General features: G+C 44.3%; 1 protein-coding gene across 4 annotated transcripts in view; it reads right to left on the bottom strand.

Annotated features, from left to right (window-relative positions):
• Positions 1 to 27,643, bottom strand: part of DAB1 (DAB1, reelin adaptor protein) — a 1,342,273-nt gene extending 1,314,630 nt beyond the window's left edge. The window contains exon 1 of one of the 4 annotated variants that reach the window (XM_027537117.1): positions 27,358 to 27,643. The gene's annotated coding sequence lies outside the window, so the exon portion shown is untranslated. The remainder of the gene's footprint in view (positions 1 to 27,357) is intronic. The other 3 variants (XM_027537115.1, XM_027537119.1, XM_027537120.1) reach the window with 3 other exon arrangements.
• Between the last annotated feature and the right edge of the window lie 267 nt (positions 27,644 to 27,910).

Raw genomic sequence — 27,910 nt, 5'->3', positions numbered from 1 at the left:
GGCTATCACCCCAGGAAAGTGAAGACCACTTTTTCCTTCTGAGAAAGAGGAAGAGAGGGAGGAGGAGGGATTGGGGAGTGAGCAGGAGAGGGGGCAGTGGGGGAAGGAAGGGAGGGAGGGAGAAAAAGAGAAAGAGAGAGAAGGATGGGAGGGAAGGAAAGAGGAGAGAGGGAAAGAAGAGATAAGGATAATCTTGTCATAGAGATTCTGGGAGGATTCAATAAAATAAGAAATAAAAAGGGAGTTGGTAAGTGTTAGCACTAGGTAAGTTCTCAGTAATAAATAATAATGATACTATGCTTTTTATTATTATCAATGTGAATACATTTTATAATGCCTATAGTCATAAGGCATTATCATTGTGACTATTGGCCAGCCCAGGTTGAAAGCTAGTGTGCTGATTTTTTTTTCTCTTTTTAAAACCCAGAAGCATTCTTGGAGAGCTATGGTTTTCTCTTGCTTTCTGGCATTGATTGAGTTTTCTTAAAAATACACACACACTCTCACACACATACAAATGCGTAATATGCACACGAACATACACATATTTTTCCTTTTTTCTGAGTCCCCTCTGAATGACAGCATGCCTGAGAAAATATGAAACAGGATTCCTTGGGTTGCGCTGTCTTCCCCCGGGGTGGTAGGGTCACATATATTACTAGAAATGATCTGCCCACTTTTTGCTTACAGACCCCTTATGGAACTGAACACCTGACCCTAAACAATGGGGGAAGATTCAAGGGACTGTGTTGCAAAGAAGGGAAATTTAAACAGATTCTCTGTGTCAGTCTGTAATATGACAGCAGTTCCAGAGCATGTCCTGTTTGAAAGAACAGTCACTGATTCATATAAGCAAACCATGCCACACCTCCCCACACTGACACAGCTTCCCTTCTGGGCAGAAAACATGCTCAGTGCCTGGTGGACAGGGAGTCTCCCCACTGGATGAGCATAGCTCCATCACAAACTGGAATCCTTCACTACATCTGTAAAATGGGGCAGCAGCACTCGCTCTGGTGACTTGACAGAGATGCCTGAGCTCACTGGCACAACCTGTGGGTAAGTGCCTTTTGCCCCGTGGAAAGCTGTGCAAATGCACAGCAGGATCAACAGCACGGGACTGAGCCAGAGATGACTGGGGTGACATCTCAAGGTCTTACAGAGCCTTCAGTTCTAACTCTCAAAAGCCTGGTTTGCTCCTGGAGATGTTCCAGCTCTACTCATACTACAGGTACCACAGCCCTTTAATCCAAACATCTAACGTTCCAGGTGTTAGAACTGCCCAGCTGTGGGATACTGGCTGGATACACCAGATAGGGTGATAGAGAGGAAGAGGCCAAATATGGAGGCCAAGTGTTTAATGAATTGGGACAACCTTTAAAACCTAAGGACAGGAAAATGGCCAAAAATGACAGGAGGCAGAAAGATGTGTGTCTAGCACCAAGTGGGCTTTTCAATGCTCTTTGAAACTGCAAAACTCAATTTAAGGGGAAGGGGTATCAAGTTTTTATAAATGCGTATCACCAATGTGCACTGCTAATTCTGATATGCCTCAGGTAATCCATTGGGTGGAATCGGGAGGAAGAGGAGCTGTGAATACATACATCAACATTTTGAGAATAATTACCTGTGTAATTGTTATACTGTCTCTCTCCTCCCAGCCTACTATGGTGGAGAAATCCTGTTGAAAATCATGTCCTACAGACAGACACTCATTGTACCAAGCTCAGGGTTGGTTCAACCTCCAATTTGCCTCCTGGGAACCCAATATCCTTCCGTCTTTTTCACATTCTCTAAACCTACACTTATAATGATAATGATATAACAAAATGAATTCCCTCTAGATGTACAATACCTCACAATTTCCCAGGTTCCTTCCCATTTAACCATTTTCTTTGATTCTTCCAACCTTATCCTCATCTGACAGAAAGAGGCCCAGAAGAGTGAAATGAATTACCCAAGGTCACACAGCTAAGAAGGGACTTGAATCAAATATTTATCTCCCAAATCTTTATCCACAGTTCTCTCCAGTTCTTTCACACAATGAAATGGACTATTATTCAGTCCCTTTGTCTCTTTTAAGTAACGCTAGTTATTATATGCTAGACACTGGGCTAAGCGTTTTATAGAAAACTGTGGAAAATTCTGAAAGAGATGGGAATACCAGACCACCTGATCTGCCTCTTGAGAAATTTGTATGCAGGTCAGGAAGCAATAGTTAGAACTGGACATGGAACAACAGACTGTTCCAAATAGGAAAAGGAGTACGTCAAGGCTGTATATTGTCACCCTGTTTGTTTAACTTACATGCAGAGTACATCATGAGAAACATTGGACTGGAAGAAGCACAAGCTAGAATCAAGATTGCTGGGAGAAATATCAATAACCTCAGATATGCAGATGACACCACCCTTATGGGAGAAAGTGAAGAGGAACTAAAAAGCCTCTTGATGAAAGTGAAAGAGGAGAGTGAAAAAGCTGGCTTAAAGCTCAACATTCAGAAAACGAAGATCATGGCATCCGGTGGTTTCATGGGAAATAGATGGGGAAACAGTGGAAACAGTGTCAGACTTCATTTTTAGGGGCTTCAAAATCACTACAGATGGTGATTGCAGCCATGAAGTTAAAAGACGCTTACTCCTTGGAAGGAAAGTTACGACCAACCTAGATAGCATATTGAAAAGCAGAGACATTACTTTGCCAACAAAGGTTCGTCTAGTCAAGGCTATGGTTTTTCCTATGGTCATGTATGGATGTGAGAGTTGGACTGTGAAGAAGGCTGAGCACCGAAGAATTGATGCTTTTGAACTATGGTGTTGGAGAAGACTCTTGAGAGTCCCTTGGACTGCAAGGAGATCCAACCAGTCCATTCTGAAGGAGATCAGCCCTAGGATTTCTTTGGAAGGAATGATGCTAAAGCTGAAACTCCAGGACTTTGGCTACCTCATGTGAAGAGTTGACTCATTGGAAAAGACTCTGATGCTGGGAGGGATTGGGGGCAAGAGGAGAAGGGGACGACAGAGGATGAGATGGCTGGATGGCATCACTGACTCGATGGACATAAATCTCAGTGACCTCCGGGAGTTAGTGATGGACAGGGAGGCCTGGCCTGCTGCGATTCATGGGGTCGCAAAGAGTCAGACACGACTGAGCAACTGATCTGATCTGATCTGATCGGATGGGACCGGATGCCATGATCTTAGTTTCCTGAATGTTGAGCTTTAAGCCAATTTTTTCACTCTCCTCTTTCACTTTCATCCAGAGGCTCTTTAGTTCCTCTTCACTTTCTGCCATAAAGGTGGTGTCATCTGCATATCTGAGGTTATTGATATTTCTCCCGGCAATCTTGATTCCAGCTTGTGCTTCCTCCAGCCCAGCATTTCTCATGATGTACTCTGCATATAAGTTAAATAAGCAGGGTGACAATATACAGTCTTGATATACCCTTTTCCTATTTGGAACTAGTCTGTGTGAACATGTTTGGTTCTATCAAAAAATGCAGCCACAGAAGCTCCATAGATCCAAGTTCTGTCCAGAGAAAATCCTCCTTCTTCCTCAAGGGACTCTAGCCATCTCTCCCAGTCAGAACCAAAGATGTAACTGAGTTTCTAATGAAGGAATGCCACCCTTGTCCCCAATGATCATAGCGCCTGGCAAGACTGGAGCTGGAGAGGCGTAATTAGCAAATTCCTACTCCCATCTCTGCCTAAGGAAGACAAAGTTCCAATTACAAATTTCTGAAGCAAATTGCTACTCAATTGCACAAGGCTGATTTTCAAGGCATTGACACCTCCTTGGTTTGCTTGCTTATTAGATACAAAGGTTGGGGAGGATGGAAAAGTATTTAAAAGCTGGTTTTCAGACCAATGAATCTGAAGAAATTCTCTTTATTGGTCTGCAAGAAGAGGTGGGAGTCGGGGAGGCAGAACCAGATCTGATAAAGGAGATTAAATGGCCTTATACATCTGACAGCAAAGAACAGTCCCCACGGGAATCCCAAATCCTGCTGGTGCTAATAAAGTGCACAATATTACTCCAGTAATATAGTGTACAATATAAGGCGTCCAGATGCTGGGGCCAGAGCCACGACCTACATCTTCCACAAACCAATTTTCTGCTGGGTTGGATGTGTAAAAAAGAATCCAAATACAGGTTGTTTTTTTTTTTTTTTTCCGCTTTGAAAGAAGAATTGCTTCTCTGGCTTTTTTACCTTGGCCTGTCTGCTCCTCCTACCCTCTGCATTCTCAAAGTGGGAATTACTTCTAATCCACTCACAGAGAAATCACTGCTTCTCTCAACTGTGTGCTATTTATGAGGCAATTGGGCCGCTTGTTGGCTTCCCAGTGGCAGTGGGGTACAGGGAAACCAGCATAGAATTTGCAATCAGACAAACTAGGTTCAACCCCCCATTCTTCCATTTCTAAGATGTGTGCCCTTGAGCAAATTTCCCCTGGCTTTTCTGAGCCTAGGTTCACACCTACCTCACAGAAGTGCCTTGAGTGCTAAAGATACTGCATATTAAGTGCCTAACAGGAGGGTTTAGGATAGAGGAGGTGTTGAACAAGCAGAAGCAATTAGTAGCAGTAGTAGCTTCAATGGGTAAAGCTTAAAAGGCAACCTCATTAAAGGAATTACACTTTTTGGCAAGGGGTTTAGGAGGTGAAAGAAGGAAGCTTATTAATAAGATGAACAGCAACAATGCTCTCTATCTATTCCCATCCATGGAGCGTCTTCTGAATGTGATGCAGACTATAGTCACTCACTTCTATAAACTTGTAGAACAGAGGTTACACGGGAAAATGGAAAACGCAACACAGTACATACCGCATATTATCCCAGCGATTTAACACTGGTCATCTTGCTGACCTTCACAGGACCTTCAGTTTTTGTTTTTGTTTTTTAATCTCTCCATTTGGTAGACTAAATGTGTCTTGGACACAAGGCAGAGTCAGGATTGGGGGGAACCTTCTAACTGCTTACCCTCAGCTGATTGCTTTGGGCCTGAACCACTCTGGGATGGGCTGGTTTGATCTGTGCTTGGAACACCAGCCTTGCACATCTCAGAATTCAGGGCATTTCCATTGACTACAATTACTCTGTTCAAAAAAATGTGGGAGACCTCCTCAGACCCAGCCCTGGGTGGCACAGAAGAGATGCTATACTCGTGTTGCTTGGCTGATTATTATAAAAGTAATAACAACAGATATAGAATATCTCTCCTTGGTAGCACACCTTTCCGTTCAAAAAGTACCTTGACAAATGCTGGCACTAGTTCACTTGCATTTTTCCTGTTAAAGGCAGATGTTATTATCCCATTTCCCAGATGTTAAAAAGGAGGCTTTGAGAGGTTCACTTTCTCAAGGCTGCAAAATAAGTAAGGCACAGAGGCCAGGCTTAAGATGGGTGTGCAGAAATCCAAGTCTTAGACCCTTCTTGCAATTTGCAGCCATCTGACTTATCAAAGGCATGATGTGAATCTCTGCAGTCTACAGAGTGGGACACAGTTCCTTCATCAGAGCAGCTGGAGCACAATGTTCATTAAGTAAACAAATGAACATATTATCCACTTCCTCAAAAAATAGTTCACATTTATTGAGCTCTTGGTTATGCAAGGCACTTTGCCAAATGCCTTCCAAGGATTATTTTGCATCATCCTAATGAGGCAGGTCCCAGGATCATCATTACTTTACAGATGAGGAAACTGAGGCTTAAAGAGGTAAAATAACTCACTCTAGGCATAGGGTGATAGATTCTGGATTTGAACTCAGGCAGTCTGACCCCACATACCCTAATGATGTCATCCTTTATTTAATCCTCAGCACCACCTCCCACCAGTGTCTTAGGGAGAAACCCAATATTTATTGATGATGTTTATTGATTGCCACTAAGTGTCAGATGTAGCCCTCCATGCTAGTCACATTAACTCATTTCATCCTCATGAGCACTCTGTAAGGTAAACATTGCTACCCCATTTTACAGAGAAGGAAACTGTGGCTAAGAGATGTTGACTGTCCAGGATTCTGCTAGAAGCAGAATCATTTTAAAACACAGAACTATCTGGGAAAATTTCATTCTTCCTTCAACAACTTCGGCATTTTATAAAAGTAACTAATGTGAAATACACATATGAGAAAGGTACAAAGAAGGAAACTGGAGGCAACAGAGCCAAAAGGTTATCTGCAGGGTTCTAGTCCCAAAGCCATCCAAAATCAAGGAGCAGAGAGTGTGCATAAAGCTGGGTTAGTCTAGGAAGGTTCCATGGAGGGAAGGAAACTCCAGGTGGGCTTTGACGACTGGAAGAAATGTATTCTGCCAGGTATTCTAGGCAGGGGAATAGCATATTCAAAATTCAACTGGGGCCTAGAAACTGATTCAAGTAGCAAAGGGAAGCCCTGGTAAAATGGCATGTGGTTGAGGGAGGTGAACCTAGTAGGGGAAAGGCTTGTTTCCAGCTCTGCCTACTAGCCCTGAACCCACAACACGCTGAGACCTCTTTGTTTTCCTCCAGCAAGTAGCCCATCAGGAGCCTAAGTGACAATGGGAAAAGGCAGAGAGAAAGTAAATAAAGAAGGAAGTGATACCATATGCATCTTATGTGGGGCTTTCTGGAAGGAAGGGAGAAGCTGGGCATAGGGGGAGGAGAAGAACTTTAATTTGCACACGATGCAAGGCAGTCTCAGCTCTTCCTCTGCTCACCTCCCACCACCCCCACCCCGCCCCCCACCCCACCCCGCATTCCTTCCCCTCCCTCCCAGTATTCTGCATGCAACAGCAAATGTATGAATGATTGGATGGCTTGGCAAAACACTCTGAGATTTATTTCTGTTGGACAATCTTACATTCTTTTTTTTCCCCTGCTGACAACTCTGTCAACAGCAGGCTCCTCTATGAGGCTGTGAATTTGGAGATCACACATTGGAGGCAAATACTGTTGCTTAAAAACCAGACCAATAAAGGAAACTCCTGAGATCAGGGTGACCAGCAGCCCAATCTAGCCCATGACTTGGCAATCAATGAGACCTCAGAACTTGGTAAAAAGACCATCTGGGGAGAGGGGGACAGGGAAATAGTTCTGTGGATATGGTCAGTTCAAGGCATGGATGTGTTACCTGGAGATGATTCTAGTAGTTCAAAAACTAGATCTATCTGGATGCAATCCAGCTGTAGCTTTGTATTATTTCGAAGCTCAAGTGTTGAGAAGCTGCTAAGACAGTAGGGTACTAAATGTACCTAATGTGAAAAATGTTTTGTCAAGTGTGAACATCTATATCAATGTAAAGGATTATAATTATTACCTTTTGGGCGAAGGGAAGAAAACTATATATTTCTTTAGTCTGTTTTTGGAAATTAGGTACCAGTAAAGGCACAAGCTTTAGAAGCACTGAATTTCAGAGCTGTGAAGAAATTATTTCATTCCATCAACAAGCATTTGGGACTGCATCTGAGAATCGGGTCCAGTGTGGGCTCTGAGGAGCTGGAGAGGAACCAGATACAGGCTCCCGAGGTGCCTAAGGAGAGTGATAAACACCTTCATGGTGTTAAGAGAAAGGGATTGGGGGCGAGAGAGGCATCTCAGTCACTCTGGGCATCAGGAAACACTTTGCATCTAAAGAGCAGTTAGGGCTGAATTCCAAACGAAGAACACAGTGGGTGTACCCATGCAAAGACATAGAGATCAGGGTAGAAAGAGGTGATGTGGGCATTTTAAGGACAGGACTAACAAAGGCCTGGCCTCCAAGACCTTCATTTTACAGACATGAAAACTGAGGTTCAGGGAGATAAGTAATTTACCTAAATCACCCAGGTAGGAAGTGGTACAACTCGATTCACCCCAAAGCCTGCTTTTACCACTCTACTATGCTGTTTACACAATAACCACAGAAAACAGCATCTAACTCCAAAGCGTTTAGAAACTTCCCCATAAACACACAGACAGTTAGTGGTAGACTTGAGATTAGAACCCAGCTCTTCCTTCTCTGTCTTCCTCCTCCCAGTCCAGTACCCATTCCACCATGCCACACAGACCCTACCCGTTTCCCAGTCTCACTGAGTCTTCAATACCCTGTCATATCCTTGCTCCCGGATCCTTCCCACGGCTTCCTCACTACCAAACTCAGTCATCAAGACGGATGCTTTCATTTCTTTTTCATTAAGTTGACACAAGGAATGAGGGCACTCTCCCTTCCCATGGCCTCTCCTACCCTTGGCACTTCAGAGGTCAGGAAGTCACCAGGCATTCTCACTTCCAAGCCCTCCTTTTAAAGGTCAGCTGATCTGGGAATAAAATACTTCAGTGTCAGGCATTTAATTTTTAAAGAGAGAGCAAAATGGTAAGCAGACCTTAAAAATTGCTCTCGGCTTTGTGTGTAATCATCAGCAGGCTGGAGGTCACCGCCAATCTCTCAAGATTTTCCAGCTTAGAGGAGCAGGAGGACTATTTTTGTTCCAGGAGTCAGAGCAAATTGCAGACCTGACCCTACCTCCTTTATGCTCAAAGAGGACCCACCTGTACAACAAAGCTCAATTCTGTATTTAAGATCAGCCTTATCCAATGGTTTGACCACTAACAAAGAACCCATACAAAGGACAATAACTCTAGACAAATGTCTGGTCCTGAAAATCACACCTTAATCAGAAGCAGACATATGGCCAAATGCAGCCACAAAATAAGTGTTTGTTTAGTGTAGTGTAGTGTAGTGTAGTGTAGTGCAGATAAGTATCTACAAAGGTATAGATATTCTATAGTTAGTCTTTCTGTACCCTTCAACAGCTTTGCAAGGTAAGAATTACAGCCTCCTGGTTGGCAGTATGATGTGATGGTTAATACCGTCAGCTCCAGAGCCAGACAGTGTGACCCCCACCTCTGCCACTTATTAACTGTGTGACCTTGAGCAAGTTACTTAACCTCCCTGTACCTCTGTATCCTCAGCTGTGCAATGCAGATGATAATACCACCAATTTCATAGGATTACTGTGAGTAAATAAGTTAATAAATGTAAAGTGTTTATGGCGCATGGTAAAATTCAGTACGTGTACACTGCCGTGTCATCATCTCCATCATTTATATGAAGAAACAGTCCAGAGAGAGTGAGTGAACTGCTCATCTAGCCAGGAAGTAGAGGATCTGGAAGCGGACCTCAAGGCAAGGACTAACCTTTATTGAGGATTAACTATGTTGAGAGTTCATATAATCTCGATATCCATAAAAAATTGATGAGTAGGTATCATCGGCCCCAATTTATAGTAAAAGAATTCTAGATGCATGTGATTTATTCAGAGTCTCCCAGCTGGGAAGTGAAGTAGCAGCACCGAGGTTTGAACGCAGGTCTGCCTGATTCCCAGAGACCCTGTGGGGCCCCCCTGGGATCCCCGCCTGCAATGAGATGCCTATGGAACCTGCACACAGTGTGAGGGTCTGCAGCTCCCCAAGGGTCTGCTCTTAGCCAGGTCTTTTCATTATCTCACTAATTGTCATGATAATCTCTGGCGCAAAGTACTCACAGACCCTTTAATTGCATAAGGAAATACACTCAGAAACTGACTACACTGTATCAGGTCTCACAGCTGAAGAAGAGGGTGGAGAAGCAACGGATTCAAATCAGGGGCCTGACTTCCAAACCTGTGACCATCCTCCGCCAAGCTCCTTGGACTACCTGAATTTGAAATCACATAAGAAATCTGCATTTCAGCTTCTGGAACACATGACAGTTTCTCACCCCAGATTGTTCTCAGCTCAGTATGAAAACATATAACAGGGTATGAATGCCTGAGTGAAAGAAAGACCTAAAGTTAAATTATTCCAGAACAGCGAGCTATTGTCAATGATTGACAACCAGTCTCAACTCTTACCAGTGACAGCCACACACAAAGTAAGGCTTCAAAAAGAGCTGGGTTCCCTTCAATTAGCAGAGCTGAAATGAAATCACTTAGAAAATTATACTATTGGGCAACTGGTGGGTTTTAAACATAATAAGAAAAATAAAGGCTTGGCCTGATGTTTACAATCAGCTGAGCAAGAGACATCAGTAGTGCTAGGACCTGGAATCATACCTTCTCCTGGAGCTCATGCTTGTTTGCCTCTCTGCCACTGCTGCAGCCCTGGATCCATTCATTCCTTCATTCCTTTAGCAAATATTTATTGGTTCCCGACCACCAAGCATGGAAGCTACAATGTGAAGCAGAACAGATTTGGCCAGTGCTTCTTGGAGCTCCCAGACAAGCCAACAGGATGGTGATCCCCTGGATGGGTGACATCACGGGGAAAGGCAGGGTGCTCGGAGGCAGAGCAGAGAGAGGGTCCGACAGAAAAGAGATTTCACACTGAGTGGGAAACAGTCCTGTGAACAACAACAACAAAAAAGCCTGCCCAGTAGGCAGTGTGTTTGGCTATCGGGAGAAAGATAAAGGTGGCCCGGGCAGGGGCCAGGCAGCCTTGGAAGGGGTGGGCCCTCCTCCTGCTGCACCCACCTGTCTGTTCCCTGGGCATTCTGAAGTCACAGCTCTGGAAAGGTGGAAGAGCTTTGAGTCATTCAGCACCATTCATTCAATGAACTATGTCCCGGTCACACAGAGTGAAGTCAGAAAGAGAAAAACAAATGTCGTACATTAACGCATATATGTGGAATCTAGAAAAATGGTATTGACGATCATGTCTGCAAAACAGAAATAGAGACACAGACATATGGACACCAAGGCGGGAATGTGGGAGGGATAAATTGGGACACCGGGGTTAAGATATATATACACACACACACACACACACATGCTATTGATGCTATGCATAATAGTATTGATACTATATAAAATAGGATAACTAATGAGAACCTTCTGTATATATATAGCACAGGGAACTCTACTCAGTGCTCTGTGGGGACCTAAATGGGAAGGAAATCCAAAAAAGAGGGGATATATGTACATAGCTGACTTACTTCGTTGTACAGTAGAAACTAACAACATTGTAAAGCAACTGCACTCCATTAAACACACACACACACACACATCCCAGCATGTGTGAAGGCTCAGAAGGGAATGAGAGCAGGGCACACACAGGCACCTCCAAGTGATTCCCAGAGACCAGACCGCCCAGACCAGGTGATGGGTAAGTGGTAAAGGCTTGCACTTTATCCTGAGGCTATTGGCGGGGGGAACACTGAAGGCTGAAGACAGAGGAAGTAAGCCCTCGGATTTGGGATTTGCCAGATACCACTATGGCTGATACACAGAGGCCAGGCTCTGAGCTCTGAATGACTGATTCCAGAGCCTGTGATCTTTACCCAGCCACATATCGGCAGCATTCCTAGAATCTGGAGGGGTCTAAACAAGGAGAAATGGACAACAGAAAGACCTAAGTACCTCTGGTTGAAGAACAACTTCAGGACAGACGTGCTTCTCAGATCTGGATCCCAGTGGAGCAGAATACAGTGAAGATCCGATTCTGGACCTGCTTCTGTCTGTAACTAGATGTTTAGCACTGGACAAGTCAATGTCCAGCCCCTCATCCTGAGCCTTAGTATCCTCATTTGTGTGACGGGTGGAGGCTTAGGTAGCTAATCAAAAATGATCATGACTTTTAAAAAATTGATTATTACTTGCATTCAGTGAACTCTTACTCTGAGCTTGGTGTTATATCTCAGTTCACACCTACAAGCACCCTGTGAAGAGATTCGATTATCATCATCCCCATTTTCATAGCATGGAAACTGAAATTCAGAGATGTTAAATAAGTTGATATTAAGTAAGTGTAGAAGCAGGATTTGAATCCAGCTTTCAGATGCTTAATGTGAAAACTTTCTGTTTCAGGGCTTTCAGAAATGTATTTCACAAGGATTTTCTGAGCACCTGGCCAAGGAGGGTATACAGACAAGGAAGCAAAGTCTCCCAGGGCAGAAGTCAGACACACATTCCTAGGCTGGGCGTCCTGAATTCTAGCCCTGGCTGTGTGATGAATTCAGTTGGCCTGTATGTAGAGAGCATCAGGGTTGCAGTGCAGAGGAAGGGGTAGGGGAAGGGCTGTGACAAAACAGTCCCTCTCTTTCCTGTACTGTGGACTCCTGCTGTGTCCATAGGATATCACAAGATACCCAGGGCTTAGATGACCAACAGCTGGCACAGCTGTAACAACCCTCAGTGTTGCATCACCCCCAGTGAACTAAACCCCCAAATGGCCAGGGCAGGCTGCCCAGCGTGGTCCTTATTGGGCAGGTCCAGTCACCATGGTCTGGGCAGAAACTGCTCCTATGGCTCTCAGGGCCAGGCCATTCATGGTGGACAGAACCCAAAGGGCAGACTCTGCAGAGAAGTCTCCTTGTGATACGTTGTGAGACTAGGTTAGACCTGAGGCCAAAATAAGGGAAAGATGCCCCAGGTGGCAAGCTCTGAACCCCAGGCAGCAGCACCAGCCAATTAGGGCTAATTAGCCAACTGCGGAGCAGGGGGCAGTGGAAAGGCCTGAGAGAGGCTGCAGAAAGATCTGCCCCCAGGCCCTTGGCAGCACCTGCAGGAGCCGAGGCCTGCAGACCTGCCCCTACCCCCAGGTGACCCGCCCGGCTCTGACTAATGAGCCACAGCCGGTGATGGAGGGTGTAACCTGCAGAGAAATGCTTTCTGCCTTCTTCTAATAAACTTTTTCCTGAGATCCACGGCTGGATTCTCCCATGGGTACAGCCCCAGGTGTTGGGGGAGGGAGACAGAGGCGCACAGTAACAGCTCATTTAGCAGGGAACAAATGGCTTCCTTTCAGGTCAACAAATACAACATGATGTACTCAGACAAGCGTGGGGGCCCGAGACCCATGTCTTGTGAATCGGAAAGACAGGCAGAGGACACGGCCATCCACACCTTCAAGAAATCCCCTGCTTCCAGGAGGTGAAAAAAGACCACAAGAACCAAAAAATGACATTTCCTTCAAACAACCCAGAAGGTAAAATGCAAAAGCATCCGTTAGAGTAGAATATTGAAATCAAGATGATTATTAATAGTAATAGTAGCTTATATGTGTGTGTACACTCCCTTGTCATTCATAATTTACTTTCACACGCATCAGCTCCTTGAAGCTTCACTACTACTTTATAGAGCGGGAAAGGCAAGAAGAGGAGTCCGCATTTTAGAGAGAAGGATCTGGGGAGGCCGCGAGCTTAAGCCTAAGATCCCACATGTCAAATGTCAAACTAAGTCTTCTATTTATTTATTTTTAAAATTTTGGCAGTCAAAGCACTGAATCCTAACCACTAGACCACCAGGGGAACTTCAAAATAGTCAACTTTACGCTATGCATATCTCATCATAAATTTTCTTTTCTTTCTTTTTTGGCCATAATGCTTGGTTTATAGGATCTCAGTTCCCCGACCAGGGATTGAACCTAGGCCAATGCAGTGAAGGCCTGGGATCCTATCCACTAGGCCACCGGGGAACTCCCCCAACCAAACCTTCTAATTCCAAAGCACTGCAACTTTCCATGTTAGGTTGTCAGATCCAATCATTGCTATATTCCTTTTTATTCTTTTTTTGAATCATAATATGTTAGGACTGGAAAGGTCCTTTATAATTACCAGAATCCTGGAACCCAGAGAGATTAATATGCTCAAGACCACACACTGGGTCCTTGGTCTGCATACTCTCTCCAGACCAATTTCTGCCTCCTCAACATCCATTCAATCCCCAATAACAAGGACTCTTGCTACAGATGCTAGTAATAAAAATACTTTTATGTTGTCACCTTAAAAACAGTAGATGCCAGCAACTAATGTATTTCTTTATTGACACGAGTCTTTACTTCTAATAAAGTAATAACCTGAATGTGATGGGAGAAAAGGCACAGAAGGGGAGAAGCAGGAGGGTTCCCTGTGAGCAGTAGGACTCCATAAACGCTTGCTGAATTGAATAGAGTGAAATAAGCATGGACCCACAGGGAAAAGAGAGAAAGAGAAGGGATTTTCCACACACATAGATGGAAATGCATCTACTCTGTAAGAAGACACTGTGCTGGGAGTTTGGCACAAAGAAGACATTTGCTGTATTCCAAGCTGGTTTTCAACATCAGCTTCAAGCTTCCCACTGTCTTTACATCTCACACTCGCAGAGAGAACACAGCGGGATGTATGCTTCCAGGCAACCCCTTGGAAAATGTTTGACCTTCAATGAAGTTTTGACATTGTTTTCTGCGTCACCTAGGTGTCAATTTTTTTTAGGGAAAAATTCTGGAGTCAAGAAAGGAGTATGTAAAGGAGGCAGAACTCTTAGTAAAATGCCAGTGACAGTGCAGTTACTGTAACCTGATGTCAGAAGGCATTATCTCCTGCTGCCACTGAGCTCGCTCTCTAAAGGATTTTGCCTGATGGTGACTTCTGTCAATTTCTGTCTATTTTCGCTCCTTCTTTCAATCCACTGGTGGTTTCAAAGTATTTGGGGAAGGTTCCACAGGAGGTAGGAAATGTCACAGATCACCACTTAACACTTTGGTCTAGAAAAGTGTTCTAGTCATCACTATTATCTGTTGAACACCTGCAATGATAATGATTCTCTTATACTCAAAAGCATGGCTCAACTTTACTGAATATTTACTATGTGTTCAATGCTTAGCACCTCACATGCACTATTTTATTGAGCCTTCATACAACAATCCTCTGATATTTAAGTTGCCCAAAGCTATAAAACTACCCAGTGGCAAAGTCAGATGCCAATGTCAGAGCCAGTGTTCTTTGCTGGCACCCTACCGTTCATTCTTGTATTCATTTGCACAATCCCTGTGTACCAGGCTTTGTGCTAGCTACTGGGACAGAGAGATAAAAGACAAGACCATGTTTTTAGGAAGCTCACAGGAACTTGAGAAGTCAGATAAACTAAAGGTCACATATGATGTGCTAAGGGTAGTAACAGAAGGGATTGCTGGGTTCTCTGGGCACATCCCAGGCTAGGAGGTATTGAAGAAGATTCCCAGAAGAAATGATGCCTTGTTCTTGAAAGGGTCAGCAGAAGGCATCACACAAAGGAGGGCATGGAGGGCAGTTCACTCATAGTAGGCAAAGTGGGGAGCTGCCAGCACTGAGACATGGAGACATGGGAGAGCATTGGCAAGTTCAAGGGTCTTCTAAGTAATTCACAAGGGACTGCGCCCAGAAGAGACAATCAGGTAGTGAATGAACAGGAGACTGGAGAGGAATGAGGCTGAAAAACAGGGTAGGAACCAAAAAGAGGCTTTCTGCCAGTCTAAGGGGTTTGAGTTTTAGCCTGAAAGCCCAGGCAGCCCCTTGAGGGTTGGTATGCACGTGTGTGATGTTCAAGAGGAACACTTACAGCTTCCACCCCACTCCTCAGAGGGGAAAAGTGGGCAGCAACGCTTCCATCCTCTTGCCTCAAAGGAAAGGGACTGATTTATCTTCTGGGCGAAATCAGAAGAGAACAAACATGTGTGGCTACAGCAGATATGGGCTCTCCTGGCACCATTCCAACTTCATATTTGCATTTCTTATCCTTCTGTAGGAGACCCAGAAGTGACTACAGGGTGCTCTAGGGACCAAGCAGACACACTTGCATGAGGCTTGGAAGGAGGAAGAGATAGATAGGCAGTATCTGCCATGTGCAAGGACAGTAACTCTTCTGCAGCAGTTCAGACGAAGATCCTCCTATCTCCAGCAGCAGTGTAGTCTCCACCCTATTATGCCATGGTGTGGTTGGGTAACCATGCTGACATCCAAGCTTGGCTCTTAAGCCCCTCCTGGAATGCTAATGGCTACCAACACCCATTAATAAATCCTTTTCTGTTTAAATTATTGCATCTGCAACTAAGAACCCAATTGACACTATAGAACAATCCCTTTCATTCTGTCATTCAGAGTTTTCTGATCTCAGAAGATCCTCATTCACTGCTCATCCATGAAATAAGCCTACGAGGCCACATGTGCTCCTACAAGGAAAAGGGAAACCTGTCAATATCCAGTTCAACTTAAAGAGAAAGTTCAGGAGGCAAAACCTAAATTCTCCAGTGACGCATTAACAGAAATAAGACCATGCCTCATCTTTTTCAACTGCAGTATTCATCTCCCATTTGGTTTTTAACTTGGAGAGAGAAAAGGCACGAGTATCTCTCAAAATCTTCCCCCACCCAGCACCAAAAAAACAATGAGCTCACATTTGTGCTTTGGAGGTAGGGAAACCAGTTAAAATCAGCCATTTGGCTGGAGCAAACACAATTCCAGAGTCAGTCTGGAGTAAGAGAAGGGATGCTTCTGTGCTAATCAGAAAAGCACTGGGAGCCCATGGGGTACAGAAACTTCAGCAATGAGATGCAATCTGTTGATTACCAGGAAACCTGTTTTGCAAAGAGGTCATAATCTCAAACTCTCAGCTCACTTGTATCATTTGCAGGGGGCTGATTTCCCCCTTGACACTCACAGAATTGCCCAACACACCTGCTTCCAAAGCATGTGGTCTCCACACCTGAACCTCTTGGAGCTGAAAATGAGGGATGAATAAGAAAGAGGAATATAACTAACCCTGTGTGGAGTCATAAAGGACTAGACAGGATAGGAGCTAAATTAAAGAAATACCAACCAGGAAGCCTAAAGTTTTCTAGTCCTTGAACCTCTTATTAGCAAGCTCAGTTTTCCCCTCCCTAAACCGAGGAGACAAAGATGGCAAGTAAAGCTGTCTTTGCTGAGTAACGAGTTCATACAACAATGGGAGGTGGTGAGCAAAACAGGCGATAATTGCACTCAAGGGCTGGCAACCCTATGAGAAAGTTGAGGGAACACAGGGAACGATGGGAATAGGTGTGGCAGAGACCAACACCCATCCTCCCCATCCTCTAGCACAGCACCCAGTTCTGACCCATGGCCACCCAGAATAAAGACGGTGCTCTTATTCTCCCTTCTGTTAGAAGTGGCCCACTGACTCGGTCCTGGCCAAGGAGAATGTAAAAAGAAATTACGGGTCCAACTTCTCGCCATGCCCTTAAAAGAAATGGGGAGGGGGGTCCTCCCAGCCATCTAGTTTGAATGAGGAGGTGGTGCTGTCCCATCGTGGATGATAAGAATGACGGCAATGTCAAGAGGATGGAGCAGGAGGAGTCGCAAGAAGAGCCACTAGAAGAGCTTGGACCCTGCGTGACTTCACCGCTGGGAGCTGCCCTCTGCACTCAGACTTTTAAATGACTGAGACATCTAATTCTACCATTTTAAAGACACATTCAAGCTGTTTTATTTGGTATCTTGGCTACCTGCTGCTGGATCGATATTCTAATTCTCTGAGATGGCATGCCAACACTTCACTTATCCAGCAACCTCACTTTTCCAGAAAACAGTTGTAAACAAAGCTAGAAACAAAAAACCACCCTCAAACAGCCAAACTTATATTGTCACTGGAGACTGATGCACTTTATTTATGGGGATGGTACCCTGGCCAAGACTTGGTCGGTGTTTATGGACCCTTATCACATCTGCATTTCCAGTGAGCATGGTTCCTGATATTTTAGCCCACAGCCAACAAAAGGATGGATAGAAAGGGGAAAAGATTGTTTTTAGAGGCAGATAAACTGACAGTACCAAAACATGAAGACACAATCTGACAGTGAGGGAAGGTATAAAAAATAGAGATTAGAATTTTAAGCCCATACATCCATATGTCTAGGGCCACCCATATAAAAGGGCAAACAGTCTTGCATCTCTAAATAGCCCTTCAGTTCAGTTCAGGTCAGTTGCTCAGTCGTGTCCGACTCTTTGCGACCCCATGAATTGCAGCACACCAGGCCTCCCTGTCCATCACCAACTCCTGGAGTTCACTCAGACTCACATCCATCGAGTCAGTGATGCCATCCAGCCATCTACCAAATATATAGCTTGATACAATAGTTGATGTTCAAAATGCTATTTCTTAGTCGTAATCTATTTTAAAAAGCAAGAAAGTATGTAATTCATTTATAAATATTTTCTAAACATTGGTTATCTTGAAGCTACACTTATTTGAAACATCTCAGTCTATGTGGTGCCATATATATAATTTCATACAATTCAACATTAAATGAAATACATTTGGATACCACACTTGTAGTCAGGGTTAAAACCATTCACTCTGAACCTATGTTTTTTTCAGGCCTCACCCTGTATGTAATGTCTTAGAGATGAATCAGACACATCATTGCTGTCTGGTAATTCCTGGTCTAGATTTAAGAGACAAATAAAGAGATTACTATAACACTAGCTCAAACCTCTATGGGTGGAAAATAAGATGCAATGTAGATGAAAAAAAGATTACTGTCTATGATCTAAAAGAAACTCTTATACAATGATAAAAAGATGAACCATTCCAAGAAAAACGAGCAAAGACAATGAATTATCTGTTCATCAAGAAGCAAATCCAAATGGCCAATAAATGTGAAATGATGCTCTTCGTTGGTAGACATCAAGAAAATACAAAGTAAATAGCAATGAGATCACTTGCTACTTCTCAGGTTAACAAAAGTAAAAGAGGTTTATAATATGTGCTGTTGACAAAGACATAGGGAAATGTTACTTTGTACCTGGTTAGTGGAAATAAGAATTATTATACTTTCATTGGAAAGATATATAGTACCACCTTCTAAAACTTCAAAAAGCGTATATCCTTCGACTCTTTAGTATTAGTTTGGGGAATCATAAAAGTTAAAACATCAGCAGATACTGACAAATGTACAAGGATGCTTATTTCATCATTGTTTGTAAAAATCAGTGAAACAAAAGTAAATGCCCATCAGGAGAGAAATGGCTGAAAAATTAGTGGTATGTTCATACCACTGAAACTTATACAGCCATTGAAAAGAGTGACTTATATCAATGCCAGCTGTCTGGGGGTGGGGGTGGGGACTGGAAGGGAACAGTTTTCCATAGTGTTTAAAGTGATAAAAGCAATATGCCAAGGAATGTATATATGATCTCATGTTTTACACCCATGATAAAAATCCCTATATATATGAACATATTCTGTAAATGTTACAGGAACTTAGAAGAAGATATGGAAGGCAGCATCATTGTTCGATTAGTTTGAGGGGCAAAGGAGAGTAAATAAATATTTTTCTAAAAAGATGTCTAGGATAAAAAGTAAATAGTTTGCATAATAAAGCAGAACAAATAAACTTCTATCTATCTACATATGCTAGCATTTGGGTTTAAAGAGACAAATAAAAGGATGGTCACCAAATTATAGGCAAGACAAATAACTAGAATTTCAAGTGATTTTTTTACTAGTTTCTAAAGCTTTTTCTATACTTTGGCATTTTTACAATGAATTTGTTTTATTTATATGATTTGGAAAATTAATAAAGTGATAAAAAAAAACAACCCAAACAACCCATGTCAGTGCTGGTCAATGTTGAGTGATATTAACTAAGAAGCCTGCGTGGGGGGCATGATACCTGATCTTAACGTCAAGATTTTATGGGGTTTGGAGGATATCTGAAAGAGGAGGGTGTTTCCGGCAGGAAGAACTAGAGAACTAGTATGATAGTAGAAATAAACACGGGGACATCTAGCTCATCCGGAACGGAAGATAAAGAATAAGCTAATGGATGCAGTTCCATGACCACCAAATAAAACCAAACAGATAGGAAGTAGAAGTGGGCACCATAATGCATGGACACAAATGTGACTTTTAGAGTTAACATTAACACATGAAAACAGCTTGGTTTCTCCAAGCGCTACAAATTGACAAATATTTTGAGCTCTGAGGACTCTGTCCACAGTGACACCATGTGTCTCAGTCAGATGTGAACTGCAGTTGGGTAACAGTTTCATTTTAATCCCTCCTTCCTGTCAGTTGCCAACTTGGCTATAAATAATTGCTTGCAGAAAAAAATATGTCACTAAAGATCTAAGCTCAAGCTACCAAAAAAATGGTCATTTTGAAGTGAGAAGAAGTCATATTCTGCATGCTAATTAAACAAGATGTCTCAAGACCTAGGGCTCAGAGCTCATTTTTTTTGAAAAAAAGATTCCTATTTATTAAAAGCCTATGAATACAAATGAATTCTTTACTTAGTATTCACTCTTATTTAATTCTGCCCCCTTTGAGACAGGAACTACATGTGCTTTGCTGATAAATTGAAAGGTTTTCTGATGTCACGGGGCCCCCTGTCATCCACAATACGGCTGTTTATGCCACAGGTGTACGTACTAATGGTACAGGGTTCTTGCACTGTTACCAACAAAGAGCCCAACTGATGGTCACTTTCTTGCTCAGGGCAACCAGGATCACAGAGCTGCCCAAGGTAGTAATTTTCAAGCTGAGAGGTACTCCCCTTGCTCTTTCACAAAATACTTCTTGCTCTGTAAGTGGAAGTTAAAATCACAAGGACCCCAACTTTCCTATTCCCATAACCATATTAGGAAGCATGGCGGATATGTTATTACTCCATTTCCAAGGAATTGAAAGAGAACTCATCAGGTAACCCTTCTTATACCTAACAGTGTAACAGGAGAAAAAACTCAAGTCCTTGAACTTAAAGCCTGTGTCTTTTTATTTAGCGATCTGCTGAACATTGGGCTGACAATGAAAAAAACAGACCAGGAGAACTTTCATCATTTTAAGCTTTGCTGGCTTTTAAGAGCAGCAATAAGAATCAGTCAGTGAAAAACAAGAGATTGGAGAATGAAAATGAGAACAGAAGATGTCGGACACATGGGGCCCCAACCCCATTTCCACACTTATTGGCAATGAGAGTCTCAGCATCCATTTAGCCTTATCGTGCCTCAGTTTCTTTCTGTAGAAACATGGTGTTGTTTTGAGAATTAATGGGGTTAACACATGAAAAGTGCCCGTAAGCACAAGACAGGTACACAGTAAAGATAACTGCTATGAAGGCAGCAATGACAATGATGATGACAAAGATGGTGATGATAACAACAATGACGATGGCAATGATTCTACTGCTAAACAACCCCAGCATCTTAAATAGGTGCCAGAATCTCACACACTTGAGTAGCAAAGAGCACAGACTACCTGTGCCCAAATCCTATTTATACCACTTAGCTGCATCTCATAAAAGCTGGTAGAGTTTTGCCAAGAGAACACACTGGTCATAGCAAACACCCTCTTCCAACAACTCAAGAAAAGACTCTACACATGGACATCACCAGATGGGCAACACCGAAATCAGTTTGATTCTATTTTTTGCAGCCAAAGATGGAGAAGCTCTATACAGTCAGCAAAAACAAGACCGGGAGCTGACTGTGGCACAGACCATGAACTCCTTATTGCCAAATTCAGACTTAAAGAAAGTAGGGAAAACCACTAGACCATTCAGGTATGACCTAAATCAAATCCCTTACAATTATGCAGTGGAAGTGACAAATAGATTCAAGGAATTAGATCTGATAGACAGAGTGCCTGAAGAACTATGGACGGAGGCTCATGACATTGTACCAGAGGCAGTGATCAAGACCATCCCCAGGGAAAAGAAATGCAAAAAGGTTGTCTGAGGAGGGCTTACAAATAGCTGTGCACAGAAGCGAAAGGCAAAGGAGGAAAGCAAAGATATACCCATTTGAAGGCAGAGTTCCAAAGAACAGCAAGGAGAGATAAGAAAGCCTTCCTTAGCGATCAACACAAAGAAATAGAGGGAAAAAACAGAATGGGAAAGACTAGAGATGTCTTCAAGAAAATTAGAGATACCAAGGGAACATTTCATGTAAAGATGGGCACAATAAAGGACAGAAATGGTATGGACCTAACAGAAGCAGAAGATATTCAGAAGAAGTGACAAGAATACACAGAAGAACTAAACAAACAAAAAAAGATAAAACAAGTTAATCCATCTTAAGTGTGTAGAGCCGCACATTGCCCATAGGAAATTTTTGTTTCTTTTAAAAAAAAGCAGTTGGAGAAAAGGATCTACAGGTTCAAGTTCTATTATGTTACCTGGTCAGGATTTCCAGTCCAAAAGAAATAGTGTGAATTAAAAAAAAAGTGGGGGTGGGGGGTGGGGGGGGAGGGTACAGTCTCTAGAATCAAAAAGACTTGAGTTCAGATGCAAGTTCTGAAATATATTAGCTAGGTGAGCTAGGACAAGTTACTCAACATCTCTGATCCATGGTTTCTTCTTTATTCATTAACATCTCAGCAAATATTTTATTGATATTTTTGTACCGGGCACTGTTCTAGTTGAGGATTATAATGCCATTCCTAGGACTGCTATAATGATTAAATGAGAGGATACAGGTTGTATGTCTAACCCAGTGCCTGTCACATATCAGTTCAGCTCAGTTCAGTCGTTCAGTCACGTTCAACTCTTTGCGATCCCATGGACTGCAGCAGGCCAGGCTTCTCTGTCCCTAGCCAGCTCCCAGAGCTTGCTCAAACTCATGTCCATAGAGTCGGTGATGCACCAGTTAACAGGAGCTGTAGCCCAACTCAGACGGCAGCTGCTACCTGTGCCAAGTTCTAGAGGCCTCCAGCACCAGTGGGTGCCTCACTGACAAAATATCCCCAAACCAAAATCTCAAACCATTCCATTAGGTACTGTAGCGTAACTACTGAATCACAAACTATGTCCTTGGTTGCTCACCAGACTCTCAAGAAAGTAACTCCATCCACAGTTGTGGTTCAGAAAACTTCAGACATGCAGATGAGCATTCAAAAAGGGAGTTTCTAAGAGACCCAGGCAATGCGGACCCTACTAGGGCTGAGCACCAGCAATACACGCCCCTCTTCAGGAAGCAGCCTTACCCCCTAGATTCTCCTGTCCCATTGAGTCATGCATTAAAGGGAAAGCAGAAGTTTCCCTCTCCCTTTCTGGGACCAACTATCACATCTGAGAAGACAGAATGAGCCTTGTGCCCCGGTCCTGGGTTCTTCCTGGCTCAAGGGGCTCAGCCAAGTGCTGTGGACATCTGACGTGTGCCTTCCTTTCTCATCCATGAAAGGATAATGGCACCTGTGGAGGTGTGGGTGAAGGGCTCCACAGCCTCATAAGCTCTGAGCAAATACTGGGCATACAAACCTGAGTTCAATGCTTTTCCTCTCGGTGCCCACAGGTCCACTCACGGGGTAGACTGGACAGAGTGGAGGCAATAAAATGAAGGAGATCTGGGTTTGCATCTGGACCCCACTCCCACTTCCCTGTCTAATCTGGCCAATTTACATAACCTCTTGGAACCTAGCTTTCTCTATTAGTAAAATAAGGATTGTAACACCAATCACATAAGGCTATTGTGAAGATTACTGAAGCAATTTATTTAATTTAATTAAAAAATAAACCAAATTAGTATGTGTTCACTTATACCATATTTGCTGGGCACTTACTACATGTACAACTATGCATTAAGAATTACAGCATATATATACAGATATATATTCCATGATCCCTGCATATGATCTAGCCAAGAAAATACAATGTAAGACAAAGGTTAGGAAGAAATTCAAGTATTTAATAGCATATGCATTAAAAATAGAGGGTATTTAGGCAGGAGTAGGGAGAACTGTCACTTTTTACACATACCATTTGAATTTTTAAAATTTTTGTAATCAAAATAAAAATATAAAAATAGTGAGAGTAAAATAAAATAAGAAAAAAGATGTTATGACTGTTAATCACCCTCTAGAAGCTCTTGAGATGAATGTATCCACTGACCTTCGCTCACATATCTTTGTGCCCACTACTGTGTTATATATACCTTGAGATTGAAGAGGTGGATCAGTTACCCTCACTTGGAAGGAACTTACAATCTACTGGGAGAGAAGAACACATGGATAGTACTTCCAAGGAAGTGTGTTAAGAGTGCTGAGGGAACGCGGCTTCCTGAGGGAAAAGGATCCCTGAGTGGATGCCACTTTTGAGATGGATCCTGAAAGATGAGTGGACTCCATCAGCCAAAAAAGTAGGAGGTATTTTCCAGACAAGAAAAGAAGTCTGCACCTGCAAATTTATGAAAACTGTGTACGGTATGCATGTGAAATGTAAGTGTAGTGTCTGTGTGTGTGTCTGTGTGTGTGTGTGTGTGTAAGAGAGAGAAAGCATCTGTGGCAATGCTGTGTGTGTGAGGGTTTAAGTTTGCTTATTAGCATACATGTGTGTAGTGTGTGTGTGTAGATGTGTGGTAAGAGAATGTATCTATGTATGTGTGAAGCCCATTGAGAAGGAGCAAGAAGGCCAGGCTATGAAAGGCCTTGAAGTCTATGGTCAGTCATTTGAATAACATGCTTTAGGCAACAGGGAAACTCTGGTATGTTCTGATCAAATCAAACCCTAACCCTAACCCTTTAGACAGATGATGTCACACTTGTGGAGAGGGACCATACTGGAGGTCCCTCTCCAGTATGAGTTGGAAGCTCTGAGAATACTCTGGACTAGAGTCAAGGAGGCTGGAGTGAAGACAAGTTGTAATGATTTTCCCATTACTCTTGGTTCTGGGTGGCAGGTTAAGAGCGTTCACTACACTATCCTTTATTATTCTTCTTTTCCCCAAGGTTAAATACATTAAGAATGCACTATTTTTTAAAATGTCAATTCTATGGAAGACAAATCTAAAACAAAGGATGCCTCCCTTCCAAAGTCATTCCGATACCAGCAGGTCCAAATGGAGTGCCCCAGCTTGACCCAAATAGGAGTATGCTCTTGGGGCTATGAAAGCACAAGCAAACTGACTTCCTTTGGAAGTCTGACCCTCCATACTGACAGTTGGAGTTTAAGCCAAGGAAAAAATAAGGAACAGAGCTAATGGCTTTGTGCAGCACAAGGTTTCCTTCATAAGTCATTATCTGATGATGTCAACGCTGAGGGCCAAGCTAGTTTAATGCCAATGAGTCTTTTGCAGTTTGGGGTTTTCCTTTGCATTTTAAAAAATTCATATAATACAAAACTCTGCTTCATGTGGGCCCTTCCTTCTCCTTCTCAGTACTGGAATTCCTCCTGTTTCCCTCTCCCTGTGTCTCCCTCCTCTTCCTCCCCCTCCCTTTTTTGTCCTCCCCCTCCTCCTCCTCTCTCCCTCCTCCTTTCTTGTTCTCCATCTCGCCTCCCTCTTTCCCACTGTTGTATTTGAAGTCTTAAGCTGTCTCTGTCTCTCTTTCTCTTACTACTGCCCCCCCCCACCTTTTCCTCTTTCCCTCTTTTCTCTCTCCCTTCCTTCTCTCCCCACCCTATATTCCTTCCCATTAAGTGAAAAAGCTTTGATTTTAGAAAAGGAGCAAGGCCTTTACTAGCACGAGTCAGACCAACAAATAGGGTCACAGTAAGGTGACTACCTGAGTCTAGCTTCAAGAAAAGAAAAGAAAAAACCTTGTAAAAGAGAGAGGACTGAATGGTGGCCCTTGAGTCTAACGAAGGCAGGTGGGGCATATGGCTCCCAGTTGTCCCTGGACACCAGTACCACTAGGCAGTCTTCCAGCTGGACCATTTCTATTTGCAAATAAGCCCCAGCCAGTCCCCCTCTATTCTACTGGGAGTGAGATGGCATAGCCACTGCCTCACGGCACTGCTTAGCTACCCCTCTGGATCAGCTTGGAAAGGAAGAAAAGCCATACAATTCAGAACCAGTTACAGTTCAGCACTGCAGGGGATTTCAGGGACCCCCTGTTTTACCCCAGTCCGGTCACTGGTGAAGGAAGCGGGTTCCCAGCTTGCTAAATGCCAGGGGGACCCATTATCAGAAAACCCAGACCTACGACCTGTTGCAAAAATGCCTCCACCCTGGGAACACCTCTAGGTTTTTGCCTTCTGGACAGAAATCTACTTTCCAGGGTCCAGAGATATAAACAGAAGAAGATTAAAATAGAAACAGAACGGGGTTAAAATGCACTCAGTACACATCAGAAATCCACTGCATGTTCCCCGCAAGAAGGATTTGAGCAGTAAAGTCTGTGGGAGATGCGGCTGCAGTGGTGGACGGCTCTGGGCTCTGAGGACCTTTTTAATATGGCTGTATTGTAATACCGCAGTGCCAAAAAAAAACCCCGCCAGTCCTTCCCCCAAAAGCAAAAGGAAGCCTCGCTCAGCAGCAAGAACTTCCCAGCTCTGGTAACAGATTGCCTCTGTTTTACACCCGTTTAATAACCGCTTTACTGAACGCAAGCCGGGGAAATGTGTATCCTCGAAAGGCACGACACAGAAACCTCCCTCTGCAACGACGCGATTCCTCGGACATGAAACTAAAATGAATTCATCGGAACTCAGCCTCCCAAAGCAATAGCAAAGCGACTGCGAGGCGATTCACAGGCGAGAGCCCCTCAGAGTTGAGGGGGGATGGGGAAGGCAAGCAGGGGACACACCTTTACTGAGCTGTTTGAAACATGCTGCCTACAAAGTCCTTCTAGACCGGGCTGCCAAGGGTTAATTTCCTCTGCAACAATTGATTATCTCGCTCTCTTTCTCTCACACACACACCCCTACAGCACCCACACAACCTCCGCCACTACCACACATTTGAATCTTTTTAATCTTAAATTTCCAGAAATTCCCTGATCAGCCCTATCTTTTTAGAACAGCCCCTCCACCTGGGCTGGATTCCCACCTCATCAACAGTGAAAGCCCAGAGAGCTGGGCATAATTATTTTTCTACAAGGTTATGCCTAATTGGCCACTAACCTAATTGATTAATCATCTCATTTTTCAAGACAGCATCAAAGAGCCAAGCTGAGTGGGAAAAAAGAAAACATGAGTCTGGGTAGTACGTGGGGTAAAATTACAGATACTGGGGAAAGACATCCCTCTCCAGCCAGCTTGCCTGGTTTTTGGACACGGAGGTGGCCAGAAAAGAACAGAAAACCTAGAACATGCTGGGAAACTCGCAGAACCTCAAAAGAACTGAGCTGGGAGCCTCGACGCCACCCAGCCAGCCTGAGTGTAGCCGCCTCCGAAGAAGAAGTTGTTTCTCCCAGGTCAGAAAGGGTTAAATGGCTGAGGGCAAACCCAGCCTCGGCTGGCAAGGGGAAGCAAAAGCCGCCAGTCTCAATGTCGGGGAGTCCGCCTGGAGCACCCGGCCGTCCCCCGCCCCCCGGGGTTCGCCCTCTGGCTGCGGCCGCAACTTGCGCTGCGCAGGGCCCTCGCCCGCGCCTTTGCGCGCCACCCAAAACTTTGCGCACACTGCAGCCAACACCGCCTGCCTCGCAGCCAGCCGCGCGCCACCGAGTGCCCTGGACAGCTGCCTGTGGGGCTTCGGCTTTGGACTTTTCCCTCAGCCGCTTCCGATTCCCACCCAGGGGGCTCCCTCGCGGTTGCGGGATCTCCGCACCCGCCCTGCGCTGGGCTGGCAGGCGGTGCGGGCGCTGCGTTCCAGATGACCACCTCGCCGGGCCGGGCAGCACCCCAGGGACAGATTGGTCTCCTCTGCCGCCCCTGCCCCTGCCCGCCCACCCCGAGCCTCCCACGCCTGAGCGAGCGAGCGCAACACCTTCTCCTACCTTCCCCGCCGGCCGCCGAGGACCACACTCTCCGCTCAGCCCTCTCGACTCATCCTCCGGCTGCAGCAGGAGAGGGCGAGGGGGCTCTGCTTTTGTTCCCTGGGGGTGGCAGGTCCGTTTGGGGCCAGGGCGCACGCAGGAGACAGCCGCGGAGCTGGGTATCCCTGACCGGGGACGCTCACTCCCAGCAGCTCTGCCGGCAGCAGTAGCGGCAGCAGTAGAGATAGTGCCGGCTCTCTGCAGGCCACATCTTTCATACCTTATACATCACTACCGCATTCCCCCGAATAGGGGAGCCCCACAGCATTTCGCCACCTAGCGCAGAATGCAGGCGCCCGCATCAGTGGCGAGGCCGACTCGGACAGGATGTGAGCACCGCTGGAGGGAAGAAAAACCTCAGTACCCACTCATAAGTTCCCTCCCAGCTCTGAACACAGCGAGGCCAAAACTTGCAGCCACTCCGCAGCCTTCACATTTTGGGACTCTCTATTCCCCAGAGAAATCTGGACTTCAGACCAAGTAATGATGGTTTATTAGAGGCAGTCCTCCGGGA

Source organism: Bos indicus x Bos taurus, chromosome 3, assembly GCF_003369695.1.
Source record: "Bos indicus x Bos taurus breed Angus x Brahman F1 hybrid chromosome 3, Bos_hybrid_MaternalHap_v2.0, whole genome shotgun sequence".
Lineage (NCBI taxonomy): Eukaryota > Metazoa > Chordata > Mammalia > Artiodactyla > Bovidae > Bos > Bos indicus x Bos taurus.
Note: the sequence above shows the minus strand (reverse complement) of the source record. Positions and strands in the feature narration are given on the sequence as shown.